The 20563-nt window shown below is 41.5% G+C and overlaps 1 pseudogene across 1 annotated transcript in view; it reads right to left on the bottom strand.

Moving 5' to 3' along the window:
• Positions 1-2148: 2148 nt before the first annotated feature.
• ZNF57 (zinc finger protein 57) overlaps positions 2149-20563 on the bottom strand; it is a 43351-nt pseudogene continuing 24936 nt past the window's right edge. The window contains exons 2-6 of the transcript XR_015242564.1: positions 5834-5996; positions 4541-4596; positions 3401-3900; positions 2845-3236; positions 2149-2689 (exon numbers count right to left, since the gene is read on the bottom strand). The product of XR_015242564.1 is annotated as a zinc finger protein 57 (transcript). The remainder of the gene's footprint in view (positions 2690-2844; positions 3237-3400; positions 3901-4540; positions 4597-5833; positions 5997-20563) is intronic.

Genomic DNA, 20563 nt, shown 5'->3' with positions numbered 1-20563 from the left:
AGGATGTCCTGGTCAGCTTTAAACCCAACTGTATACATTTTGAGACTAAAATGCTGGGTATATGAGGGCTGCTCAGAAAATAGCATCAAGGTGCGACTGGGTGGCTCAGTCGGTTAAGCATCCAATTCTTGGTTTCGACTTGGGTCATGATCTCAAGATTTGTGGGTTTGAGCCCTGCATCAGGCTCCACACTGACAGCACAGGGCCTGCTTGGGAGTCTCCCTCCCTCCCTCCCTCCCTCTCTCTCTCTCTCTCTCTCTCTCTCTCTGTGTCTCTCCCCGACTTGCATGCACACACTTGCTCTCAAAATAAAAACAAAAAAAATAAAATCATACCAGAAAGAAAAGTCCTTGAATTTGTACAAACCTAGTAACCCTGACAGAATAAGTGTTGCCTAAGTTGGTAATTAGTTGATTTCACAGTCCATAATCGCAATGGGATGTTTTAATATATCCCCAGAGTGAAAAGTAAAAAAGAACATTTCTTAGTATCCATGTTGGGGATGACATGGAAATGCTGACAGCCTGAGAATGAAAGTCAAGTGCTCGCTGTTTTGAGGGTACTCTTGATTAAAAGGGGCAGGAATCACTACAATAGTCTAGAAGTCAGTGTCCAGTCTGCTTTTTGTATGTCTCATGCATATTTGACAGTTAATGAATTTGAACCGAGAAGTCTGTGGGGCAGACATTTAGGGAAATATTCCCAGACTTACCCACAAATTGTGTAATGAAATCCGGTATAACCATCTCCAACTCCATCTATACATTTCATTATGTCACAGGTCTCTATTCTTAATTCAAAACTTACTGTCCAGGTCATGCGGAGAAGTAAGGAAAAGAGAAAACTGCAGGAGATAAAGATTGCTCTTTGTAGAGTTTTGCATACTTACCAAATTTTGCATCAAACAAGACTATTTTAGTAAGAAAAATACAGAAGTGATATCCACTATGTGCCATACTAGGACAGTAAGAAAATTGCTAAAGTTCTGTTGTTCTAATGATACAGAAAAACTACAGTTTTGTTCATCTCAGCCTGTCAGTAGCCATGCTATTGGCTAGGAATGCCTGGGGGCACTCCCCTGAGCCATACTACTTGCGGTGAGCCCCCACAGACATATCCCATCCAGAGCTAGGGTTGTGACTGGACTGTTCCTTGTGGTTCTTCATATGACTGTAAGATGCACCTCACCAATGGCCATCATGGAACTTACAAGAACTAGGTTTAATACAAGTCCTGGAGAGTACATAGCACACTTGGGCCACATAGCAAGGTTGTGAGTACAGAGAGCATGCACACCGGGTGTTCTACATATGTTGGGGTCAAGGGTGGAGGGTGGTTCCCTACCTATTGGTTCTATTGGCAGCTGTATTATACAACCAGCAAGGTTTATTCCAGATGGAGCTTTGAAGTGGATGTACTGTCAGGCACTTACCTACAATACAGAAGAGTTAAGTTTTCTGTAACATTTAAAAAAAAACACCTTTCTGTAACATTAAAAGTGCACTTGAAATTACTATGGTTCAAATAAACTACAAAGAAAGAAAAACGGGAAAATCGGGGGAACACTATTCAAACATATGCACTCTAGCTGAAAGACTTGGAGAGTTATTTCTGACATGAACATTTTTTTGTGAAAGAACTGGAAATTCACTATTTAGGGGTCCATTTTTTTAAGTTTATTTATTTTGAGAGAGAGAGCAGGGGAGGGGCAGAGACAGAGAGAGGGAAACAGAGAATCCCAAGCAGGCTCCATGCACAGAGCCCAACACAGGGCTTGAACCTACAAACTGTGAGATCATGACCTGAGCTGAAGTTAAGAGTTAGACACTCAATTGACTGAACCACCCAGGCACTCGTAGGGGTCCATTTTTTATTTTAATTTTTTTTTAATGTGTATTTATTATTTTTGAGAGAGAGAGAGAGAGAGAGAGAGAGAGAGAGCATGAATAGGGGAGGGGCAGAGAGAGAGGGAAACACAGAATCGGAAGCAGGCTCCAGGCTCTGAGCCATCAGCCCAGAGCCCGATGCAGGGCTCGAAGTCACGGACCGCGAGATCATGACCGGAGCTGAAGTTGGACGCTTAATCAACTGAGCCACCCAGGCGCCCCAGGGGTCCATTTTTTAAATGAGGTAATGACAAACACAATACCATATTTATATCTTCTATATTTCTTTCCTGGCATGAATTTTCTGGAGTATTATATATAAATCAGTGCAAGGTTTTCCAACATTACTTACAATTATGGAACTCCCCTCTAAAAAGTATGACTTAACAAATTTTTCAAATATTCCATGCCTTTCTGGAGCTACTACCCAGTGTGCATCCTCACATAGTTTCGAAAGGATGAGGGCCACTTGAAGGCTTTCCCACACTGTTTACACGTGGGGTGTCTCTCCCGTGTGCATCCTCAAGTGCTTCTGTAAGGACGAGGACCAGCTGAAGGCTTTCCCACATTGTGTACATTCATAAGGCTTCTCTCTGGTGTAGGTCCGCACGTGGCCTTGGAAGGATTTGGAAGAAGTGAAGGCTCGCCCACAATTTTTACGTTTATACAGTTTCTCTTCAGTGTGAATTCTCACATGTTCTCAAAAGGTTGAGGGCCAACTGAAGGCTTTCCCGCACTGTTTGCACTCGTAAGGTTTCTCTCCAGTGTGGGTTCTCACATGCCCCTGGAAGGACTTGGGGGAACTGAACAATTTCTCACAGTGCCCACAGTTAAACAGCTTCTCCCCAGTTTGCACTCCCACATGTATATGGATGGTCTAGGGCCGAAAGCTTTCCCACACTCCTTACACTCATAGGGCTTCTCTCTAGTGTGAGTCTTTTAGTGTCTTTGAAAAGACTGGGAATAACTGAAGGGTTTTCCACATTGTTTACACTTACAGGGCTTCTTCCCAGTGTGTGTTATCACATGTCTTCAGAAGGTTGAAGGATAACTGAAGGCTTTCCCACATTCCTTACACTTATATGGCTTCTCCCCAGTATGAGTTTTCATGTGTCTGGTAAGACTGGTGATCTCTGGGACGGCTGTACCGCAATGCTTGCATTTATAGGTTTTCTCCCCTGTGTGACTCTTTATATGTTGAGAGAGGGAGTAGGGATGCCAGAAACTTTTCCCACATGACTTACATTCACAAGGCTTCTCTCCAGTGTGTGTTATCATGTGTCTTGGAAAGACTGAAGGATAAAGACTTTTCCACATTCCTTACATTTATATGGCTTTTCTCCTGTGTGCATTTGCACATGCCCAGTAAAACTTGAGAACTGACTGAAGGCTTGCCTGCACCACTTGCATTCATAGGTTTTCCCCTGAAGTGTGTATCTTCCTATGTTGAGTGAGGGAGTAAGAATGGTAAAAGTCTCTTCCACATAATTTGCATTCATACGGCTTCAGTGTGTGTTATCATGTGTCTTTGAAAGATTGAGGGATAAATGAAGGCTTTCCCACATTCCTTGCACTTATATGGCTTCTCCCCAGTGTGAGTTCTCATGTGTCTAGTGAGACTGGAGAATTCATGGAAGGTTTTCCCACATTGCTTGCATTCATTGTTTTCCTCTGTAGTGTGAATCCTGATATGTTGAGTGAGGGAGCAGAAATAAAGAAAGGTTTTACCACATAATTTATACCCATAGGGTTTCTCTCCAGTGTGAGTTCTCAGGCTTGTGGGACAAATGAAGGCCTGCTTGCATTCCTGACATGGATATGGTTTTTGCCCACAGTGAGATCTGACATGCCTCTTAAGGGAAGAAAGATGTATGAAGCCATTTCCACACTTGGTGCATTCATAGAGTTTTACTCCAGTAGAAATATTCTTGTGGGAATTAAGATGGGGACAGTGGCTGCACGTGTCTCTGTGTTGATTTCCTTCATTGCTTTCACAGAATCTGTCACAGGATTTCTGTTAAAAGTCAGAAGTACATTATCAATGTTATGTTTATTTGTGATTTGTTATTAGCAACTAGTAAGTATTATAACTAGATGACTAACTTCATTTTAGTATACAGGAAGTTTTTCTACCCTCTGTGGATTGTCTTAGAGTTCATTAAATGCCCTGGAAGTGACCTCAGCATGTTCACTGTTCATTACTATTTGTTATGTATGGGGTCTTCCTAGAATCATTCCTAACTGAATTATGCTTCAAACATTCAATGTCTCAGTCAAGTTTTTGAAAACTTTCTTAAAATTCTAAATAAATAGATTTGGAGCTGGATTTTTTTTTTTTTTTTTTTAAAGTTCATGACCTATTGGGGCGCCTGGGTGGCGCAGTCGGTTAAGCGTCCGACTTCAGCCAGGTCACGATCTCGCGGTCTGTGAGTTCGAGCCCCACGTCAGGCTCTGGGCTGATGGCTCAGAGCCTGGAGCCTGTTTCCGATTCTGTGTCTCCCTCTCTCTCTGCCCCTCCCCCGTTCATGCTCTGTCTCTCTCTGTCCCAAAAATAAATAAACGTTGAAAAAAATAAAATAAAATAAAGTTCATGACCTACTAAAATTCTGTCCTGGGATTGCGACTTTTTTATCTTGTGAACGCAACTCACCTCAGATGTCTTGCATGGTTTCCATGCTGATCTTCAATGCTATGGTCTTCCCAATTTTTTCTAAAACGTAGGCACAAGAATTATTTCTTGTGAATTTCACTATTTTCTGTTCATTAGATATTTTTTTCTCAAATGCATCCTGTGGAACCAACCCACTGGCTTTAAACAGTGTCTTGTAATCAGAAACAAAAAGGTGAATGAACACATTAGAGGAAGAAGGCACTTCTGAGCAAAGAAAGACCTTGATGACTTTAGTGCTTTCAAAACTTCATCAATGTAGGCAAAAGGGGTCAACATAGTACACTAGTAATGACTGTCACAAGGTTTCCAAGAAGAAACCTCTCTGTGAACCAAAACAACACATGAAGCCAATACCCAGACTATTGAAACCAAAAGAGCTTCAGGGCTTCTAAACCAAAACAAAAATAAAACCTCAGTTGTTTCTTTTTGTTTGTTTTGTTTTTGTTTTTTGGAAAAGACTCAAGTTTTTATTCCAAACTCATTGCTCTTTTTTTTTCTAAATATGTGTATTTATTTATTTTTCAATATATGAAGTTTATTGTCAAATTGGTTTCCATACAACACCCAGTGCTCATCCCAAAAGGTGCCCTCCTCAATACCCATCACCCACCCCCCCCCTCCCTCCCACCCCCATCAACCCTCAGTTCTCAGTTTTGAAGAGTCTCTTATGTTTTGGCTCTCTCCCACTCTAACCTCATTTTTTTTTTCCTTCCCCTCCCCCATGGGTTTCTGTTAAGTTTCTCAGGATCCACATAAGAGTGAAACCATATGGTATCTGTCTTTCTCTGTATGGCTTCTTTCACTTAGCATAACACTCTCCAGTTCCAACCATGTTGCTACAAAGGGCCCTATTTCATTCTTTCTCATTGCCACGTGGTACTCCATTGTGTATATAAACCACAATTTCTTTATCCATTCATCAGTTGATGGACATTTAGGCTCTTTCCACAATTTGGCTATTGTTGAGAGTGCTGCTATAAACATTGGGGTACAAGTGCCCCTATGCATCAGTACTCCTGTATCCCTTGGGTAAATTCCTAGCAGTGCTATTGCTGGGTCATAGGGTAGGTCTATTCTTAATTTTCTGAGGAACCTCCACACTGATAAAACCTCAGTTTAATGAATACATTTCCACTACCATGGAGACATTATTAGATTCTAGGTCTGTGATGGCTGTGACCACATCTGTCTTATTTACCAGTGTATTCCTTTTCCACATTTCAAACCTAGGAAAAGCACAGATGAAAGATATTTGTTGGCCTGAAGCCATCCTTACCCACTGAGACCAGCATCACATCTCTGTAGAGGTTCTTCTGCACAGAATCCAGCAAAGACCACTCCTCCAAGGTGAAGTCCACAGCCACATCCTCAAAGACCACTGAGTCCTGACATATACAAGTGTGTGGAGGAAGAAGGGTAAGTCTGAAAGCACTGGGGAACTAAATCGATTCATAGAAGGTTCAAAACGGAACTTCTGGTCTCACAATACGTGACCTGACTGCTAATAGGCTTTCTTGAACCACTAAGGAATCAACCTTAACTTTACATTTATTATGACCACTCTTGTCTTACTCCTTTCTATCATTAGGCCCCAGACAGATATGCCATGCATATGAAATAAACACTTCTGTTGGAAAGTATGCAGTAAAAGGGTAACAGAGTTCAATTATCCAAACCTATTTCAATAATCCTTTAGGACTCATTAAACTGAGTTCTAAAGCACATTCTTTAGGACTAGCCCTTGACCAGCTCCTGGGAGGAAACATGCAAGCCCTTGAAATACAATGGGTAACTCTGTGCATATAGGTGGGGCCTTGGGCTGTGGCAGAGCTCATGCTAACTATGATTTTTTATTTTTTTAAATTTACATCCAAGTTAGTTAGCATATAGTGCAACAGTAATTTCAGGAGTAGATTCCTTACTGCCCTTTACCCATTTAGCCCATCCCCCACCCTCAACCCCTCCATTAATGCTCTGTTCTCCATATTTAAGAGTCTCTTATGTTTTGTCCCCCTCCCTGTTTTTATATTATTTTTGCTTCCCTTCCCTTATGTTCACCTGCTTTGTATCTTAAATTGCACATATGAGTGAAGTCCTATGATTATTTGTCTTTCTCTGACTAATTACGGTTAGCATAATACCCACTAATTCCATTCACATAGTTGCAAATGGCAAGATTTCATTTTTTTTTTTTAATTGTCGAGTAATACTCCATTGTATATATATATACCACATCTTCTTTATCCATTCATCTGTCGATGGACATTTGGGCTCATACTTTGGCTGTTGTTGATAATGCTGCTATAAACATTGGGGTGCATGTGCCCCTTCGAAACAGCACACCTGTATCCCTTGGATAAATACCTAGCAGTGCAATTGCTAGCTCATAGGGTAGTTCTATTTTTAATTTTTTGAGGAACCCCCATACTGTTTTCCAGAGTGGCTGTTTCCCACCAGCAGTGCAAAAGAGATCCTCTTTCTCTGCATCCTTGCCAACATCTGTGTTGCCTGAGTTGTTAATGTTAGCCATTCTGACAGGTGTGAGTTAGGTTCTCATTGTGGTTTATATTTCCCTGTTGATGAGTGATGTTGAGCATTTTTTCATGTGTCGGCCATCTGGATGTCTTCTTTGGAAAAGTGTCTACTCATATCTTTTGCCAATTTCTTCCCTGGATTTTTTTTGGGGTGTTGAGTTTGATAAGTTCTTTATAGATTTTTGATACCCTTTATCTGATATGTCATTTGCAAATATCTTCTCCCATTCTGTCAGTTGCCTTTTAGTTTTGCTGTTTCCTTTGCTGTGCAGAAGCTTTTTATTTTGATGAGGTCCCAGTAGTTCATTTTTGCTTTTGTTTCCCTTGCCTCCAGAGACATGTTGAATAAGAAGGTGCTGCAGCCAAGGTCAAAGAGGTTTTTCCCTGCTTTCTCCTCGAGGATTTTGATGGCTTCCTGTCTTCCATTTAGGTCTTTCATCCATTTTGAGTTTCTTTTTGTGTAGGGTGTAAGAAAGTGGTCCAGGTTCATTTTTCTGCCTGTCGCTGCCCAGTTTTCCCAGCACCACTTGAAGAGACTTTCCATTGGATATTCTTTCCTGCTTTGTCTTCTCTATTCTTGATCTACGTGTCTGTTCTTGTGCCCATACCATACTGTCTTGATGATTACAGCTTTGTAATACAGCTTGAAGTCCGGGATTGTAATGCCTTCTGCTTTTTTTTTTTTTTTTTTTTTTTTTCCCAAGATTGCTTTGGCTATTTGAGAACTTTTCTGGTTCCATACAAATTTTAGGATTGTTTGTTCTAGCTCTGTGAAGAATGCTGGTGTTATTTTGATAGGGATTGCATTGAATATTTTTCCATTTTTTGGTGTCTTCAATTTCTTTCATAAGCTTTCTATACTTTTCAGTGTATAGATTTTTTACCTCTTTGGTTGGATTTATTCTTAGGTATTTTATGGGTTTTGGTGCAGTTGTAAATGGGATCGATTCCTTGATTTCTCTTGGTGTATAGGAATGCAACAGATTTCTGTGCATTGATTTTATATCCTGCAACGTTGCTGAATTCATGGATCAGTTCTAGCAGTTTTTTGGTGGAATCTTTTCGGTTTTCCATATAGAGTATCATGTCATCTGCAAAGAGGAAAAGTCTGACCTCCTCCTGGCCAATTTCGATGCCTTTTATTTCTTTGTGTTGTCTGATTGCAGAGGCTAAGACTTCCAATACTATGTTGAATAACAGTGGCAAGAGTGGACATTCCTGTCGTGTTCCTGACCTTAGGGGGAAAGCTCTCAGTTTTTCCCCATTGAGGATGATATTAACATTGGGTTTTTCATATATGGCTTTTATGATATCGAGGTATGATCCTTCTATCCCTACTTTTTGAGGGTTTTTATCAAGAAAGCATGCTGTATTTTGTTAAATGCTTTCTCTGCATCTACTGAGAGGATCGTGTGGTTCTTGTCCTTTCTTTTATTGATGTGATTAATCACACTGATTGTTTTGTGGATATTGAACCAGCCCTGCATTCCAGGTCTAAATCCCAGCTGGTCATGTGTGGGAGATGTAGGAGAAAAACATCAAAGGAAAAGACTTCAAACGGGAAAGGCTGGAGCAGGTGCAGGTGCAAGGCCTTAGGACATGTTTTCACAGCTGAACGTGGCTGCTGCTCTTAAGAAATGCCTTGAGGCATTAGCATTGTCCAGGGCCGGATCCTCCTTCACTCCCGACCCTTCCTGGCTTCATAAAGAACAATTATCTAGAAATTCAACCTTGAAAAACAAAACCATTAAGTTGATTAATACACTTGCTGAGCTGACTTTATGCACATAGCCTTTAGCAGTTTCCCTAGTAAAAAGGGGCTTCATTCTGGAGTCGGGGCCTCATTCCAACTGAGTATGAGGACCTTCACTTAACTGCATTTTGCTTGCAGACTCTTCTTTTGCAACTCCAGCCATACTCTCTGCAACATCTGGTGTAGTCGGCAGGATACAGTGCGGCAAACAGTTTTCGAGACTACTTTTGGTTTACAGTCGCGAAGGACCAAAGTGGAGCGGTAGGACAGGTAAATCTCAGCTTTGGGATAGTGAAGTTATGGGAAACTCCCAATCTCATGATTAAGAGGCTTACTCTAAATTATTCTGTACTTTATTAGAGTTCAGGAGTCAAAGTAAAAAGGGGAACTTTTGATGAGCTCTGGTAGTTGGTTAGAAAACACTGCTATTGATTTACCCCTTCTGGAAAAAATCTTTTAAACCTTAAACAATGGAGATTGATTATGAAAATGCTTAGATACACTCATCAAAATGGAGATACCATTTCCTTAAAAGTCTGGTCTTTATGCTCCTTAATTGAGATGGCTTTACAGCCTTTACATCTGACACAGAACAAAATATAGGTTCACCTAAATGAAAACTCATCCGGAAGAAGGAGACGAGTCGGATTTTACATCCAATAGTTTTGAGGATGAGTCTCCTTCTGAGGGAATCAAGGCTGTAGCACCTGAGGAAAATACTTTACTAGGATGGCCTCCGCCACCACCCACAAATGATAATTTGGAGGCTACTGCCCCCCCTTATAATAAAGGACACCCCCCCTCCTTTACCTGAGGATACAAAAATTCCTACTCATATTAAACAAAAAACTGCCAGTCCAGTTACTTTCAATCCTTTCTCTTTTTTTTAATTAAATTTTTTTTCAACGTTTTATTTTATTTTTGGGACAGAGAGAGAGACAGAGCATGAAAGGGGGAGGGGCAGAGAGAGAGGGAGACACAGAATCGGAAACAGGCTCCAGGCTCCGAGCCATCAGCCCAGAGCCCGACGCGGGGCTCGAACTGACGGACCGCGAGATCGTGACCTGGCTGAAGTCGGACGCTTAACCGACTGCGCCACCCAGGCGCCCCTCAATCCTTTTTCTAATAACCAGCCCCACATATTAGTTCCTCCCAGGGAGCATGAGGGCCCTATCATTACACCTCTGATGCGAGGGTTGATAAAGGATAAAGAGGAAGGAGATTTAGAATTGATACAACCGGTATCAGAACTATTTCCGGTTACTCTGAATGCTTTCCCGCCAAATGCACAATAGCTTAATGGAGGCTATAATGCTGAATATTCTCAGATCCCTGTAAAAATCCTGAAGGATCTTCAAATGGCTTGTGCCCAATACAGCATTAACTCTCCTTACGCAGGGCTTACTTTCAGCATTTGCTGACACCGAACGCTTGATCCCTAAAGATTGGGAAATGTTGGCTAGAACTGTTTTATCCCATGCTGAATATTTATAATTTATGACTTGGTGGGAAGATCAGGCTAAGATTCAAGGGGAAAGAAACCTCCATGATATTCCTATTGACAAAGAACAACTTTTTGGACAAGGAGAATATTCTCAACTAAGAGATCAATGTGGTATGAGTGATCAAGCGACACAACAAGTACAAAATTGTTGCAAGATGGCTTGGCCACATATAGCTACTCCAGGCGAGGTTACCCCCTCATTTACTGAACCTTATGTTGGCTTTTTAGCAAGATTAAGAGATGTTTTGGAAAACAATTCCTCAAGAGGGCCTAAGGGATTTGTTGCTTCCCATTGTGCCTACAATAATGCTAATTTGGAATGCCAACAAGTTCTTCGTCTGTCCGGTAAGAGCAGCTGCTGGGTCCACAGCTGACTATGTGAAAGCATGTGCTGATTTTGGCACCCCACTTTACAATATGAACCTACTTTAAAAGGGATGGGCCCTTTTATTTTTTTTATTTTTTTAAATTTTTTTTTTAACGTTTATTTATTTTTGAGACCGAGAGAGACAGAGCATGAACGGGGGAGGGGCAGAGAGAGAGGGAGGCACAGAATCGGAAGCAGGCTCCAGGCTCTGAGCCATCAGCCCAGAGCCCGACGCGGGGCTCGAACTCATGGACCGCGAGATCGTGACCTGAGTTGAAGTCGGACGCTTAACCAACTGAGCCACCCAGGCGCCCCGGGATGGGCCCTTTTAAATCTAATACGGAATGCTCTGGTTGTGGGAAAATCAGCCATAGGAAGAAAGACTGAATTTATGATAATAGTACCAGTACTAATAATCTACCCATATCAATACCTCCAACTGCTTTATGCCCTCATTGTGAAAAAGGACATCATCGGGCCAATCGGCGCCATTCCAAATATCACACAGATGGGGCATTCTCTTTAATCTTCTAATATTGACAAAATCAGGGAAACTTCTCACGGGGCCTAGCTCAGGGCCTAACAAACAAAATGAGCCTTTATCCAGTCAGCAATGGGTCTCAACACCGCAACACCGACGGGTCACAGACCTCTGTCATGAACAACTGGGAGTGCTGCCTTCGATCTCCCTGCTATTCACCCAGTTGTTTCATAGCCATCTTTAGGTGTTGTTAAAGTTAGAACAGGGGTTTATGGGCCTTTGGAAAAAGACACAGTAGGCCTTATTTTTACACGGAGTAGTCTTCCACTCAAAGGTATTCATGTATATCTGGTGTTATTGACTGTGATTATGAAAATGAAATTCAAGTTATGATATTGACCGATAACCCTTATACTATTCAACCAGGGGATAAAATTGCTCAGTTACTTATTCTTCCTTATATAGGGGGCCAAAGCAATCCTGTTCTTCAAAATGGAGGTTTTGGTAGTACTGGCAAACAACTATATTGGCAAACTTTTTTGAAAGATTCTCACCCCGAAACACATCTTGTTTTTTTTTTTTTTTTTCAACGTTTATTTATTTTTGGGACAGAGAGAGACAGAGCATGAACGGGGGAGGGGCAGAGAGAGAGGGAGACACAGAATCGGAAACAGGCTCCAGGCTCGGAGCCATCAGCCCAGAGCCTGACGCGGGGCTCGAACCCACGGACCGCGAGATCGTGACCTGGCTAAAGTCGGATGCTTAACCGACTGCGCCACCCAGGCGCCCCTCACATCTTAAAATTAATAATACATCTTTTATAGGATTAGTGGACACTGGAGCTGACATAACCATCATATCTGAAAAGTTATGGCCTTCATCTTGGCCTGTCGACAACGTACCTATAATTTTTACAGGACTTGGCTCCTTAGGGCGAATAAAAAGAAGCCAACAAATTATGAGATGTGAAGGACCCAAGGATCAATTCTTAAACCCTATGTGGCTAACATTGCCATTAATCTGTGGGGCAGAGACTTACTTCAACAATGGGGTGCATATATTAATATCCCATCTATATCTACTCAAAGTAAAAATACAATGTGCGTCATGGGATATGATCCATTGAACAGATTAGGTAAAAATCAACGGACATTAAAACACCCCTTGATATTTTCCCCAAACATAAAACCGTAGGGCTAGGATATCCAAATTTACCCTAACAGCCACTGCCAGGCAACAAAAATATGCGCTGCCTTTAAAATGGCTTATTGATGAGCCCATATGGATAGAGCAGTGGCCGCTTTCTCAAGAAAAAACTGGCAGCTTTAAAATCTTTATTTTCCGAACAATTAGAAGCGGGACATATTGAACCCTCAACTAGTCCCTGGAATTCTCCAGGTTTTGTTATTTAAAAAAATATCTGGGAAACGGAGAATGCGGAGTGATCTCTGAGCCATAAATAAAATCATACAGCAAATGGGGCTCTACAGTCTGGCCTTCCGACGCCTGTTGTTATCCCTTGAGATTGGAAAATTATAGTTATTGATCTTAAGGATTGTTTCTTCTCCATTCCCTTAAGCCCTAAAGAAGCTGAGCGATTTGCATTCTCCGTTCCTGTGGTTAATCATGAAGAGCCCATAAGCGGATTTCAATGGAAGGTTTTACCCCAAGGAATGTTAAATAGTCCCACTCTTTGTCAGCTCTTTGTTGCAGAACCTCTCCGATATTTACAATCTCAGTTTCCTCATGCTAAGACCATCCATTACATGGATGGCATCCTATTAGCTTTACCCGAATGATATGATTTATATGCACTCTTTTTAGCAGCTCAGACAACTCTCTCAGAATATGGCCTTATTATTGCAGAAGACAAAATTCAGCTTGAAGATCCCTTATTCCATTTAGGTCAAAAATTAGTACAAAATTCAATAATGCTTCAAAATGTTCAAATTCGTAGAGATACTGTGCATACTTTAAATGACTTCCCGAAGTTATCAGGAGACATTAATTGGCTAGGGCCTACTCTGGGCATACCTACTTATCAACTGACTAATCTTTTTGATCTACTTAAAGGGGATTCCAGTTTAAATAGCCCTGGAAAATTCCGGAAGCATCCCAAGAATTACAGTGGATTGAGCAGAAAATTGCTTCCAGTCAGCTTCCTCGAATTAACCCCTCACTACCCATCTCTTTGTTAATTTTACCGTCACCCCATTCCCCTACAGGAGTGCTTTGGCAGGCTAATGGAATCATGGAATGGATATTTCTAGCCAACAAAGCCCTTAAAAAATTATCTACATATTTAGACAAAATAGGAATGTTAATTTTTAAGGGTTGAGAGAGACTTCGGGAAATAACAACCCAAGACCCTGAGACAATCATAGTACCTCTATCCCATGCACACAAATATCCATGGCATATCGACAGTGCATTTCATGGCAACTTGGAGTTGCAGATTATATAGGTCCCATCGACAACCATTATCTAAATCCAAATTAATTGGATTTATCAAAACCACCTCCTTCATCATGCCTCGAGTTGTACAATCAGTACCTGTAAATGGACCTAATTATTTCATGGATGCCAACAAGTCTGGCTATTCTGCATATTATGATCCTACTTCTAAATGTGTAAAATCCCTGTATGCCTCAGTACAAAAGGCTAAACACTTTGCCATATTCTATTGCTTAAAGACGCTCCCTCCTCCATCAATATCTTAATGGATTCAGCCTATTCTAAGCAAGTGATTGAAAATTTGGAAATCATTAATATTTACTCAGATGGCTCAGAATTGTCTTATTCCTTCAGGTCCAATACTATCTTCAGCACCAATGCCATCCTATATACATTACTCACATATGATCTCATTCTGGCCTCCCCAGCCCCTTGGCAGAAGGAAATGCTACAGCGGATTCCTTATTGACAGCCCCTGTTCCTACAGCACAAGATTTTCACAATCTTACTCATTTTAATGCTAAAGGCCTAAGTAAACACTTTTCTATTCCCCTTAAACAAGCTAGAGAAATCATCACACACTGCCCTAGTTGTGGGCCTATTGTCATTCCTCCATACTCCCAGGGGGTTAATCCCGGAGGTCAGTAACCTAATGACTTATGGCAAATGGGTGTTACTCATGTTCTGCAATTCGGCCGCTTTGCATATGTACATGTATCAGTAGATACATATTCCGGTTTTATACAGGCTACACCTTTGACAGGGAAAAAACCAGCCCACGTTATACAGCATCTTTCAGAAGCGCTTGCCACGACGGGGCTCCCCCGGAATCTTAAAACTGACAATGGCCCGGCTTATACTTCTCACACTTTCCTTGTGTTTTGCCAAAAATGGGGCATTCCTTATAATCCACAGGGTCAAGCCATTATTGAACACACTGATCATACATTAAAAACCATGTTACAAAAACAAAAACGGGGATATGGCCTTGAATCCAAAGAATCAGTTAATGAAAACATTACTTACACTTAATTTTTTGGATTTAAGAGGTGAACAAGAGTTCACCGCAGCCGGAAAACCTCACACAATCTTTAATGCCAGACCCCTTTCATAACCGATATTTTGGAAAAATGATAATAACCAATGGTGCCTGGATATGTTAAATTGTGGGGTCAAGGATTTGCTCTTGTATCCACAGATAGAGATATCTGGCTTCCAGCCTGGCGATCAAAACCACGATATGAACAGTTGGATGAAGAGAAAAAGATTCGACAATTTTCGACCACTGGAGGAAGATATGGAAGAATTAAGCCTGGAACCCAAGATTATAAGGAAGGTAGAAATAAGAACCAAAAATACAATGAAAGCCAAACCTCCAACATGGGGACAAGTGAAGATGACTCAAGAAGCCGAACAGATCCTCCAAAAAATGGGAACACTTAAGACTTCTACTGTGTTTATTGCCATGATGTCGGTTGTTACTTCAACTGGGAGTGCTAAAGAGAACCACACATACTGGGCTTATATTCCAAATCCACCTCTTAATAGATTAATTACATAGGATGATCCCTCTTTCCAGGCTTACGTAAATGATTCAGTCTGGTTGCCTGACCTTGATAATAGAGGTCCATTTAAACCAGAAGAAGAAGGAAAAGTAATCCCTGAATATTCTGTAGGTGCAGAGGGGCCACCTATATGCTTTGGAACAGGTGACCACTGTGTTTCATTCATAGGCATGGATAGCAGAAATACCCAATGGGACTAATGTCCCCATACTGTATTTACTACAAGGGTCTCCATGAGAAGTCAAAAAACTACATACAATTACCCTCCTAAATTGCCTCGATGTCAAGAAAAACCATAAATCCTGAGGAACGGATTAATTGGGAGCTCTGTAGAGGAGAAGTTGGTAGAGTTCTTCTTAATACTTCCAAAGGAAGCATCATTGATTGGGCCCCTATAGGCTCTGCTCAGACCAAATACTCCAAAACAGAGCTCTGATGGTGTCGATATCATGACGACATCCTTTCAGATATAACATCTGAACCCACTGTATGGCATGAAGGAGGGATGACGCCCCCCCAGCCCACGTTTACCTGATGGGCCAGTTCATTCCGAGGTTTGGAAAATTGGTACTGGATCATTAGGCATGTCCTCTTGGAAAGGCTGCTTAATGTCTCAAGTAAATTCTCCCTCTCTTTTAGATTAAATGAGACTCATAAAATTCAAGCGTGTGTCAGACTTCCTTTTCTGTTTATGTTAGGTATGCCTCATTGGGACCCTGAAAACTATCTTCTTACTTGCCATGATTGCTCTTTTTATACTTAATTTTATCCCTTTAAACAGGAGAAACAAAGCTTATATATCCTTAAGGCATGAAATCGGGTTTGGATGCCTGTAATTATGGATTGGTCTTGGCAACACTCCCCTGAAATGTTTCTCATAGATGAAATATTGAAACGTGTATTACATCGCACCTGACGATTTGTAGCTTTACTGGTAACCGCTGTACTTGGGATTATAGCTATTGCAGCTACAGCTGGTTTTGCGCTGTACCAGACTGTACAAACTACCCACTTTGTACAACACTGGCATCAAAATTCAGAAAGACTATGGAACAGCCAACGGTTGATTGATAGCCAACTAGAGAGCCAATTATCTGACTTGCAACAAGCCATTCTTTTTCTAGGAGATCAACTGATTAGTTTACAACAACAGGTAAAGCTTCAATGTGATTGGAACGTAACCACCTTTTGTGTCACTCTCCATGTATATAAGCAGTCCAAGATATCATGGGACCTTGTGCATCGACACCTTCTTAAGGTAATACCTCCACGGATATAGCCCAATTGCAAAAGGACATTTATGATACATTCAAAAATAAACTTGAGATGTTTTCTGGTACTCCCTCTCTAGCTGAGATAACTAATTGAATCTCAGAATTGAATCCAAAGAATTATACAAAACCCTTAAGCTTTTCTGCGATTGGTATTCTTATATTAATCTTTGTCTTATTTGGATATACCTAGTCTGGAGAAGAGGCCAATGACAAAGCCAAGAATATGCCTCACAAGCCTCTGTCTTTGTAATTCAGCTTTGCCAAATGAAAGAAAAAGGGGAAGATGTAGGAGAAAAACATCAAAGGAAAAGACTTCAAAAGGGAAAGGCTGGAGCAGGTGCAAGGCCTTAGGACATGTTTTCACAGCTGAACGTGGCTGCTGCTCTTAAGGAATGCCCTGAGGCATTAGCATTGTCCAGGGCCGGATCCTCCTTCACTCCCGACCCTTCCTGGCTTCATAAAGAACAATCATCTAGAAATTCAACCTTGAAAAACAAAACTATTAAGTTGATTAATACACTTGCTGAGCTGACTTTATGCACGTAGCCTTTAGCAATTTCCCTAGTAAAAGGGGGTTCATTCTGGAGTCGGGCCTCATTCCGACTCGAGTATGAGGACCTTCACTTAACCATTTTGCTTGCAGACTCTTCTTTTGCGACTCCAGCCATACTCCCTGCAACAGTCATGGTGAATAGTTTTCTTAATGTATTGTTGGATCCGGTTGGCTAATTTTGAGGATTTTTGCATCCATGTTCATCAGGGAAATTGGTCTATAGTTCTCCTTTTTAGTGGGGTCTTTGTCTGCTTTTGGAATCAAGGTAATGCTGGCTTCATAGAAAGAGTTTGGAAGTTTTCCTTCCATTTCTACTTTTTGGAACAGCTTCAAGAGAATAGGTGTTAACTCTTCCTTAAATGTTTGGTGAAAGCCATCTGGCCCTGGACTCTTGTTTTTTGGCAGATTTTTGATTACTAATTCAATTTCTTTACTGGTTATGGGTCTATTCAAATTTTCTATTTCTTCCTGTTTCAGTTTTAGTAGTGTATATGTTTCTAGGAATTTGTCCATTTCTTCCAGATTACCCATTTTATTGGCGTATAATTGCTCATAATATTGTATTATTTTTATTTCTGCTGTGTTGGTTGTGATCTCTCCTCTTTCATTCTTGATTTTATTTATTTGGGTCCTTTCCTTTTTCTTTTTGATCAAACTGGCTAGTGGTTTATCAATTTTGTTAATTCTTTCAAAGAACCAGCTTCTGGTTTCATTAATCCGTTTTTTTGTTTTTGTTTTTTTGGTTTCGATTGCACTGATTTCTGCTGTAATCATTTCCGGCCTTCTGCTGATTTGGGGTTTTATTTGCTGTTCTTTTTCCAGCTCTTTAAGGTGTAAGGTTAGGTTGTGCATCTGAGACCTTTCTTCCTTCTTTAGGAAGGCCTGGATTGCTATATACTTCCCTCTTATGACTGCCTTTGCTGTGTCCCAGAGGTTTTGGTTTATGGTGTTATCATTTTCATTGGTTTCCATGTACTTTTTAATTTCCTCTTTAACTTTTTGGTCAGCCCATACATTCTTTAGTAGGATGTTCTTTAGTCTCCAAGTATTTAACAGTGTGATTTCTGATGCATGCCTCCTTTTGTACACCTGGGGCCTTGGGGCACATTGTATCAGACTTCTAGAGGAACTGGATGCTAAGACCAGCAACATGGGCATGCCCATGACCAATCCTCAAATAAAATCCAAGGCCTCCAAGGTTCACCGACTACAAATATTTCACAAATGTTGTCACACATTAAGCTCTATCTGTACAATTTCATTGAGAGGGGATGAGTTGGACCTTGAGCCTGATATCTCCTGGATTCTGCCCCATGTTCCTTTTCCATTCACTAATTTCAATACAGACCCTTTCCCAGTAATAAACTGCAGCACTGTGCATAACAGCTCTTCTGAAATAAGTCTTTCTGTGGAATATTTCCCTGAGTCCTCATAGTGAGTCCTCATATCTGAGGTTGGTGTTGGAGACCTGACACAGAGAACCATCAACTCCCTGGGTTATAAAGTAATTCACTACAAGGGCTAATGGTAGTTTAAAACGATCAGGATAATTAGTGAACTTGCAGACAGACTGATTGGTTATACAATCCAAAGAACAGAGAGAATAAAAATGTGGAAGTAATGTGGGGCACTGCCTAGTGTACCAACATACATTTGATGGCCATACAAGGACAGGAGAGAATAAATACTCAAGAAATAATGGCTAAAATGGGGCACCTGGGTGGCTCAGTCAGTTGAGCATCTGACTTTGGCTCAGGTCATGATCTCGCCATTCATGAGTTTGAGCCCCATGTCGGGCTCTGTGCTGACAGCCTGGAGCCTGTTTTGGATTCTGTGTCTCCCTCTCTCTCTGCCCTCCCCTGCTCATACTCTCTCTCTCTCAAAAATAAATATTAAAAAAAATTTTAATAATGGCTAAAAATGATCCAAAGTTATTGAAAATCAAATACACATCTAGACGCTCAATGGACTGATTCCAAAGAGTAAAACTGCAAATAGATCCATGAGCAGATATATCGTAGTAAAAATTGTGGAAGTTAGGCCTGAGGAGGAATCATGAAAGCAGCAAGAGAAAAACCTGTCACCTAAAAGGGAACCACAATAAGACAAGTGCTGATCCTCAGCAGAGACAGCAGAGGTCAAAGGGAATGGAATAACATTTGTGGAGTGCTGAGAGAATGAGCAGCTTCCAATAAAGAATCTGCATCCAGAAAGCTAACTTCCAACAGTGAAGGCAAAATGAACGCATTTCCAAATAACAAAAATCTAAGAATTTTTTTTCCTAAGAGAAGCACCTTATAAGAAAATACTAAGAAAATTCCTTAAACTGGTAGCAATCGAAGGATGGAGCTAATATAGCAACATAGGAGGAGGACTCCAGGCTTGCCTCATCCCTCTAATGCAGGTAGATAGCATCAAATCACTCTGAATGCCTAAGAGATCAATCTGGGGACTGACAGAACAAACCGCACATAACTAGAGGGAGAGGCGAGGCCACACTGAGGAAGTTAGGAAGGGTGGAGATGTGGTTTGGGGGAGAAACAGATGGCGGGTGCCATGGAGGAAAGGGAGCCTCGGTTGCAGAGAAAGGTGAGAGAAGATTGATCACACAGGGATATGGACAAGGAGAACACGTCTCCAAAACCATTGTCTGGGAAAATGAGAGGAGCGGACCAGCAGGGCTCAAAGACTGGAGTTTCAGAGGTTGGCATGCTTGTCTGGGATAGAGACCTGAGACCACTGCCCTACTCCTAGAGAGAAGGCAGGCAAACAATCCTGGGGCTAACTGTATGATCTCAGGATCACCAAAGGGGCAGAGGGAGAGACTTTCCTCTTTATGGAGTGCATCTGTGAGAGGTGACATTCGCAGAGTCACCTCTCAAGGGACAGAAGAGCCCACAGGTGCCATTTCCCTCACCCCTCAGCATAGGCACAGAGACACCGGTTGAGGGGTGGTTAAATGGACACTGGCTGTTTAGCCTGCTTGCTCCAAATGCCATGCCCCTGTGATCTGGTATGGCTGCCTTTCTGAGTCAAACCTGCATCAATCCCAGCATGGTAAGACCCTTCCCATAGGACCAGTGCAGGTCCCTGCCACACCAGGTCCCTGAAACTTGTAATTTTAAAAGTCAGCAAGCTTGTGGGGCACATGGGTGGCTTAGTCGGTTAAGCATCCAACTCTTGGTTTTGGCTCAGGTCATGATCTCCTGGTTTGTGAGTTCAAGCCCCACACTGGGCTCTGTGCTGACACTGCAGAGTCTACTTGAAGTTCTCTGTCTTCTCCTCTCTCTCTGCCCCTCCCCCACTCTCTCTCAAAAATAAACATTTAAAAAAATTTTTAAAGAAAATAAACATCAGCCAGCTTTGGACAGAGCCCAAAGTACACTGCACTACTCCAGGGAGACAAGCAACCCAGACATAGACAGTGTAAGAATAGCGATCTGAAAAAAACCTAGGGCGCCTTTGTTCACTCTTCTGGGAGGGCATCCCTGAGAGCAGCAAATTCAGGGGCAAAAGAACTG

The sequence above is a fragment of the Puma concolor genome, chromosome A2 (genome assembly GCF_028749965.1).
Source record: "Puma concolor isolate L17-30 chromosome A2, mPumCon1.1.hap2, whole genome shotgun sequence".
NCBI classification, from domain to species: Eukaryota; Metazoa; Chordata; class Mammalia; order Carnivora; family Felidae; genus Puma; species Puma concolor.
Note: the sequence above shows the minus strand (reverse complement) of the source record. Positions and strands in the feature narration are given on the sequence as shown.